Source organism: Panicum virgatum, chromosome 3N (genome assembly GCF_016808335.1).
Source record: "Panicum virgatum strain AP13 chromosome 3N, P.virgatum_v5, whole genome shotgun sequence".
Lineage (NCBI taxonomy): Eukaryota > Viridiplantae > Streptophyta > Magnoliopsida > Poales > Poaceae > Panicum > Panicum virgatum.
Genome location: NC_053147.1, coordinates 61442196 through 61451427, shown reverse-complemented (window position 1 = coordinate 61451427; position 9232 = coordinate 61442196).

The following is a 9232-nucleotide window of genomic DNA, read 5'->3' as shown; positions in this document are numbered from 1 at the left end:
GCCGCCCGTTGTGGCTCCTCGCGCGCCGCTACCGATCGGCGCGCCCTCAGCCTTCCACTGCTGCAGCCGCTCATTTGCGGCTCGCGTACGAGTGCGGCCCGTTGACGCCGCCTGTCGCGGCCTCAGCATCCAGAGAAGTTAGCTGATTTTCGTGCACGCCGTGCTGCCCGGGCTGCCCGCAACAATGGTACTGGATCTCAGTCTAGAGGCTCTGGTAGTAATGGTACTGGCTCTCAGCCTAGAGGCTCTGTATCTGTTGCTGCAGTTTCCCCTGCTACTTCATCACCATCTTGGGTTCTTGATTCAGGGGCCTCCTTTCATGTGACATCTGATCAGTCTCAGTTAGCTTCTTGCAAGCCAGCCATGGATGGTGCTTTTGTTCAGACCGCTGATGGTACATCTTGCTCCATAACTCATAAGGGTTCACTCTGTGATTCTCGTTTTAGTGTACCCAATGTTTCTTTTGTACCTCAGATGTCTATGAATCTTCTTTCAGTAGGACAAGTTACAGATCATAATTTCTTTGTTGGATTTGATGACTCATCTTGTTTTGTTCAGGATCGTCAGAGCGGGGCTGTGATTGGGACTAGCCGTCGCCGTAAAGGTGCTCCTAGCCTCTACGTCTTGGATACCTTACGTCTTCCTTCATCCAATGTGTCTTCAGCTCATGTGTCTTCTGCTACATCGGCTTCCACTACATCTTTTGCTCAGTGGCACCATCGTCTAGGTCACCTATGTGGATCCCGCTTGTCCAACTTGATAGAGTCAGGATGCTTAGGTCACACCTTTGTACAGTCTAGCTTTCATTGTAAGGGTTGTAAGCTTGGAAAGCAAATACAACTTCCATATTCATCTAGTGTTTCACATTCTGCTAGGCCTTTTTGTAGGATCAAGAACACCGACTAGAGGGGGGTGAATAGGCGGTTTAAAAACTAAAGCCAACAACACTAGAGAAATTTAATTAGTAACAAAGGAAAGCCCTATGTCATGCTATTACTATCTCTAGATGGGTTTGCAACCTAGGGTGACAAGAGACAAATCAAGCTCTAGTAAAGTAAATTGCTCAAAGTAAAAACAAGTATTAAAGTGAGCAAGAGAAGTAACGAAGCTTGACACAAGAGATTATCCCGTGGAGTCGATGACTTGCCGGTCACCCCTAATCCACGTTGAGGTGGATTCCAAGAATCAACCGCTCCTCTATCAAGAACCTCTTGATCTTGAGCCGGCTAGAATCAAGGAACCGCTCCACACCTCGATTCCACTAGAGTTGCTCTCCACCACTCCGGTGAGATGAGCACAAAACCTCTCACAACCGAAATCGGGGCTCCTCAACAATCTCCTTGGAGGAGCTCCACGAAATTCACTTCTCCAAGCCGTCTAGGGAGCGGCAACTCCCAAGAGTAACAAGTTGATGACGTTTGCTTGAAGTTTCCCTAATGCCACAAAGCTCAAACTCTTGATGCAATGCACTAGAAAGCTCTCACACTCTCAAGAATGCAATCTCTAAGCAAGTGTGTGTGAGAGAGGGATGCCTTAGCTCTAAGATGTCAAGTATGCTGTCCAAATGGCCAAGAGACCCTCCCAATGGCCGGGCATTGGGTATATATAGACACCTCTCAAAAAACTAGCCGTTACACTCTTTTCTGCGAAGTCGCGGACCGTCCGCGTTTCAAAAACCGGACTGTCCGCCGTTATAAACCAGTGAGTCAGAGTGCAATAAACGCATGTCAGAACTAGCCGTTAAGCCCTGGCGGACCGTCCGCGCCCCAGTGGCGGACCGTCCGCAGTTAAGAGTTCCAACCCACCAGAGACTAACATCGTCTCTGGAACAATTTTGAGATTAGCCTGCGGACCGTCCGCGCCTCAGGAGCGGACCGTCCGCAGTTTAACTTTTGAGCCCAAACCAGAGAAACATCCTCTCTGGTACAATCCTGAGATTAGCCGGCGGACCGTCCGCGCCCCATGGGTGGACTGTCCGCCGTTCAACTTTGAAGCTCACACCAGACAGACACCCTTTCTGGTACACATTTGAAAAACAGTGGCGGACCATCCGCCCACCTGGGCCGGACCGTCCGCGAGCCCACCAGAGACTCTGCAAGCTCTCTGGAACGGTCGCGGACTGTCCGCCCCTATGGTGTGGACTGTCCGCCGTTACTCAGTCAGCTCACAAACTTAGTCTTTTTCAAATCTTTTCAAAATGCCGTTAGTCCTCATGCATGCAATTAGACATTTTGAGCAAAATGGCACTAAAGACCCGTCAAGCAAGAGTACACAACCCCTCTTGATAGTACGGCTATCTATCCAACAAATCCGGTCACTTTTCATCCACTAAACACTTTGTGACCGGTAAAATGCAAAAGCCCTATTTTATACATTTGCCATGAGCCCGAGCTTTGCTCATCATCTTCAAAACTCCATACATTCACAACCAAATCTCTTTCATCCGTGGATCAACCTATACTCATTATCTCAACTAAAATCGTTAATCCACAAACCGTTGTCATTAATTACCAAAACTCGAATTAGGGGCCTAGATGCTTTCACTTTTGACCTTGTTCACTCTGATGTCTGGGGTCCTGCTCCTTTTGTTTCCAAGGGTGGTCATAAATATTATGTCATTTTTATTGATGATCATTCTCGTTATACATGGATTTATTTTATGAAACATCGTTCCCAATTGTGTTCCATATATCAGAACTTAATCATTTTCTTGAAAATTTCAGAATATGGTATGAATAAATTCACCAAGTTCGATGAGTAGAGAGAACTCCCCCTTGATATGTGCATATAAATTTGCATGAATACCAAGTACACATATATATCTTTGAAACTTTTGACGGAGTTTTCCCTACATGTGGAAATCGAGGCATACAAGATACAAGATATATATGATATGAACTTTAGCATGGTTAGCATAACCTCACAACCACAAGATGAACATAAATAGATAAGAGTAGCATAAACTAACATAGTTCATCACATATTACAAACCAAATGTTCAAATCCAAACACAAGTCTTAAATAGAGTTCATGAAAGACACAAATAAACATGAGAGGCAAGCGAAAGCGGAAGCCAAAAACGAATGATCTCCATAAGAAGTCCATGAACTCCCCCTAGATCCAGGCACTCCAAAGCTCCTTCTCCCCCTTTGGCATCAATTGCCAAGAAAGTCAAACGGCTGGTGGAGGAGGTGGCGGTGGGTAAAACGGCTGGTGCGGGTAGAACTCTGGAGGCGGCACTGGAGCCGGAAATACCGAGTAGAAGTGATCAGAGAATCCAGTGAAAGCTGTGCTGAAGGCATCAAAGCGCTACTCTAGCTGCTCCTGTCTCTGCTCAAACTGCTCAAACTGCTCAGAAGAGGGCAAATCCTCAAAACGTGAGTCAAGAGCTGCTATATCTGAGTGTAAGCTCTCATGAAACCCCTGCATCTGAGCCATCATGGGCTGGAGCATCTGCTGCTGCATGTTCTGAAAGTTAAGGTTCATTTGATTCTGCATCTGACTAGCCAACCCCGCAATCTGAGAGGACATGCTCTCCTGCATGGATGCAAAGTATGGGTCAAAATAGCCAGCTGGAGGAGCCCACTGCTGCTGTGCTGGAGGATGCGGTGGTGGCATGGCATGCTGAGCTGCAGCTGCTCCCATGTGAGCATCATCATCACTATCATCTTGCCCCTGTGCTTCAGCATCCATATCATCTCCAGGGAAAGGAGTCAAAGGCCTCAAGAGAAAAGCATTGTCATTCTTGAATGGCCTGAAGGGAGTGTGCTTGCTTTCACATAACCCTCTGAAGCTAGTCTTAACCTTGATGATGGACATAATATATGGAGCAAAATATAAGTTCATTTCCATGTTTAGCCTCAAATCTGCAAGCTGATCCATGATAAGAGCAATGATATTGATTCTGTTTCCATTCATGATATGAGATATCACATTCCAATAGTGCCCTCTAATTTTATCCTTGTTGCCGCTCTTAGGCATGAATGTGACTCTAACAATCTTATTGATCACTACAGGATGATGCCTCAGACCCTGAGTGCCCCCAAAGCTTCTAGCAATTCCAAGATGTGCAGGCTCATAGAACATGGGGTAGTCATTCTCATCTAGTGGGTTTTCTAACACAACATTCATACTTTGCTCACTATTGATGAAATTATAATCCAATTGATTTGCTTCAGCAAACTGTGCAAATGTAGCACCATAGGTTCTTTTGCCAGTTGTCCACCTAAATGTTTCCTCAACCATGTTAATCTCTAGAGTGGCATAGAACTGGCGTATCACTGTTTCATTCCAATCACATCTATGCTGCAGAAAATTAGCTATTCCCATTTGCTGAAATCTATCCACTAGATCAGACATGACTTGATGTTGTCTCATATAGCCTAGGTCAATGGTCTGATGTTTGAATACATTTTTCTTAACTAGATGACCAAAGTAGACATCTTTTTGTACCTCGGTTTTGAAGAAGAGTATGTTGGTGTCACGAGGCAAGCTGAACTGATCCACTGCTCTTGCATTTGCATAGCTTTCTGCAGTCCACTGTCGGCTAGGTAGATCTAGCCCCATCAAATCTGTAACATCATTATCGACCCCCTCAGTATCTTCCTCTGAAGACTCATCACCTGCATCTCCTACTGAAGAAGCTGCAGCCATCTCACTGACATTTGGAGCATAGTCCACATCATCGGAGTCATCACTGTCTCTTTGCCTTTTGGAAGTCATTGCCTTCTTGATTTTAGTAGCTGTGGCCTTAACTATCTTCCGGGGTGGCCTGATTTCAAGATTTAACCAAAAGAACAATTACTAAAGCAATAGGATCAATCCATAAAGATATAACTCAATTCAGCATTTCTAAAAAAACTGATACTGGCGGACCGTCCGCTCTTCTAAACGCGGACCGTCCGCGGTTCCTGAACTACCACTGCAGGCCATCCGCGTCCATCAGGCGGACTGTCCGCGACCCATCTGTTCTGCGCAGGAACACAAAATTGCCCTCATCTTTGATTCACCCATATTTTGAGTTTCGATTCAAATCCACCAACCAAATTATAACTATAGCATCTCCTCATCACTAGGAATAAGATCCCCCAAGTATTTTCAAGAATCCATGGTCCAAAAATAGATCGGATCATCTAACCCTAACTCTTTCCAATAAAGAAAACCAAGAACAAGAGTTAGGGATTCATCGAAATACCGAGAGGACATGATGCACAATCTTGAGAAGAGTCCGGGGATGTGCTCGGACCGTCCGGGAACCACTTCAAAAGGGCTTGACCTTGTTGTCTCCCCCACGTGCTTGAGAGAGAAAGAGAGAGAGCCTTTTGGAGGATATGTGCGGTTTGGTGGAGGAGAGTGAGAGGGACACCCCTTATAAATCAAGTCTGGCCGACCCCACCTTTCTGTCCATTCGCAGACTGTCCGCGATAATCCGGCGGACCGTCCGCCTTTTAATTTTTACACTGCCAATTGACTGAAACTGCCTCTGGTAAAATCTGCCCAGCACAGGCGGACTGTCCGCGGTCCTTTGGCGGACTGTCCGCAGTGAATTTCTGCGGTTGATAACTTCTCTGCAGAGACTCTGGTGGACAATCCTCATTAACGGCGGACTGTCCGCCCCATACCTGCGGACTGTCCGCAGTACCAAATTTTAGTCAGCCCAGAAATTTGCCAATTTTCTCAAATCCAACTCCAATTTGGGATCATTGCTCATATAAACATCAAAAAATCTCAAATATTGCATGAAAACCTTCAAAAGACTCATATGAGCAAGTTTCAACAAGAATTCGAAAATAACTCGAGTAAAATCATGAAAACTCATAAATGGCTCAAAAATACCTCAAGAATTCAGAAAAATGAAACAACTAGTGCATGAAAGAACCATATGCCACATGTGCTAGTTTTCAAGCCACATTTGAGAAGTCAATGATATTTAACTCATTTCTTAACTTGCAAAACCGAGATTCATCCAAATGCTTGGTAAATATATCGGCTAATTGATCATCCGTGCCAATACCATCAATCTTGATATCACCCTTGTTCACATGATCTCTAAGAAAATGATGGCGGATATCAATATGCTTGGTTCTTGAGTGTTGAACCGGATTAGAGGCAATCTTTACGGCACTTTCATTATCACACAACAAGAGAATTTCATCAAATTTCACACCATAATCTAGAAGAGTTTGCTTCATCCATAACAATTGTGCACAACAACTTCCGGCCGAGATATATTCCGCTTCGGCGGTTGAAAGAGCCACGGAATTTTGCTTCTTTGATGACCATGATACAAGAGATCTTCCAAGAAATTGACAACCACCGGATGTGCTTTTTCTATCAACCTTGCACCCGGTATAATCCGAATCCGAGAATCCAACCAAATCAAAATGAGCACCCTTGGGATACCATAAACCAATATTAGGAGAATATTTCAAGTATCTCAATATCCTTTTGACAGCGGTCAAATGACATTCTCTAGGTGCGGCTTGAAATCGTGCACACATGCAAACACTAAACATGATGTCGGGCCTAGATGCAGTCAAATAAAGCAAACTACCAATCATAGAACGGTAAAGCTTTTGGTCAACCGGGTTACCTCCCTCATCTAGGTCGAGATGCCCATTGGTGGCCATAGGAGTCTTGATTGGTTTTGCATCTTCCATACTAAATTTCTTCAAGATATCCTTCACATATTTTGATTGACACACAAAAGTGCCTTCCTTGAGTTGCTTGATTTGAAGTCCAAGAAATAAACTCAATTCATCAATCATGGACATCTCAAATTCCCTAGACATCATTTCACCAAATTCCTCACAAAAACTTGGGTTAGTTGAACCAAAAATAATATCATCAACATAAATTTGACAAACAAACAAATCTTTACCAATGTCTTTAGTGAACAAGGTAGTGTCAACCTTACCAATTTTGAAGCCCTTAGAGATAAGAAAATCCCTCAATCTTTCATACCAAGCTCGTGGATCTTGCTTAAGACCATAAAGAGCTTTAGAGAGCTTGTAAACATGATTTGGCTTCTTGGGATCTTCAAAACCGGGAGGTTGCTCAACAAAAACAAGTTCACTAATTTTTCCATTCAAGAAAGCACTTTTCACATCCATTTGAAAAAGTTTTATGTTGTGAGAGCAAGCATAACCTAATAAAATTCTAATAGCTTCTAATCTAGCAACGGGAGCAAAAGTTTCACCGAAATCCAAACCTTCGACTTGAGTGAAGCCTTGAGCTACCAATCTTGCCTTGTTTCTCACAACCATTCCATCTTCATTTTGCTTGTTTCTAAAGACCCATTTAGTGCCAATAACATTGTAATTCTTGGGCCTCTCAACTAAATCCCAAACTTGATTTCGGGTGAAATTATTTAATTCTTCATGCATAGCATTCACCCAATCCGGATCTCTTAATGCTTCATCTACACGGTTAGGCTCAAGAAAAGATACAAAAGAATAATGTTCACAAAATGAAGCAATGCGAGATCGAGTTTGGACACCCTTACTAATATCACCCATGATTTGATCCACCGGATGATCCTTTGCAAGAACATGATGAATTCTTTGAGGAACAATGGGTTCTTGAGTTGATGAAGAAGGTGCACTAGATGAACCGACTTGATCTTGTACTTGAGAATCATCATTAATTGAATCTTGTACAATTTGTTGTGCTTGATCATTTGAGATAGAAGTTGAAGGATTAACTCTAATAGAGATAGAAGGACCATCTTCATCTTCATCTTCTTCTCTTGGTCTAACATCACCAATTGACATATTTTTCATTGCATTTCTCAAGCCATCACTTCTCACATCATCAAGATTTTCTTGTTCATTATGAGAACCATTTGTTTCATCAAACTTAACATCATATGCTTCTTCAACAATGCCATGAGTTTTGTTGTAGACCCGATAAGCCTTGCTATTAGATGAATATCCAAGAAGAAAACCCTCATCACATTTGCTTTGAAACTTTGATAACCGAGTTCCCTTCTTGAGAATATAGCATTTGCAACCAAACACTCTAAAATATGATATATTTGGCTTCCTTCCGATGAGCAACTCATATGGGGTCTTGTTATGAAATCTATGGCAATACAATCTATTAGAGGCATGACAAGCCGTGTTGATTGCTTCGGCCCAAAAGCTATCCGAAACATTATACTCGGAGAGCATTGATCTTGCCATATCAATTAAGGTTCTATTTTTCCTCTCAACAAGACCATTTTGTTCCGGAGTGTACTTGGTTGAGAATTCATGCTTGATTCCTTTCTCATCACACCATTCCTCAACTCTTGTGTTTCTAAACTTACTTCCATTGTTACTCACTTTCTTCACCTTGAGCTCAAATTCATTTTCGGCCCTTGTAAAGAATTTCTTGAATGTGTCATATGTATCAGCCTTGTCATGAAGAAAGAAAACCCATGCATATCTTGAGTAATCATCCACTACCACAAGACAATAGCAATTTCCACCAATATTTCTATATGTTGTAGGACCAAATAAATCCATATGCAATAATTCCAAAGGTCTCTCGGTTGACATGACACTCTTAGTGGGATGAGTATTTGCAACTTGCTTTCCGGCTTGACATGCACTACAAAGCTTATCTTTATCAAACTTCACATTCTTCAAGCCAACTACTAAATCATGCTTCAAAAGTCGGTTAAGTTGCTTCATGCCAACATGACCAAGCCTTCTATGCCATAACCAACCCAAAGAAGATTGAGTGAATAAGCAAGTGGACAAGTTTGCCTCTTTAGTAGCAAAATCCACAAGATATACATCCTCATGTCTAAATCCCGTAAAGATGTGATCTTTTCCATCCAAGCTAGTCACTACAACATCATCTTTAGTGAAACTACACTTATATCCAAAATCACAAAGTTGAGTGACCGCTAAGAGATTAAACTTGAGAGAATCAACCAACAATACATTTGAAAGAGAATGATTGCTTGAGATGGAAATTGTACCAACTCCTTTGACTTTGCCCCGGCTATTGTCACCAAAGATGATGTCACTGTAGCCACCCACATTCTCATCTAGAGTGGAAAACATCATTTGATCTCCGGTCATGTGTTGAGTGCATCCACTATCAAGCACCCAATGTCTTCCTCCGGACTTGTAATTCACCTACAAAGAGGAAGTAACTCTTTTAGGTACCCAAACTTTCTTGGGTCCTTGAACGTTAGTAACCACATTTGTGACCAAGACTTTTGGCACCCAAATGGCATTCT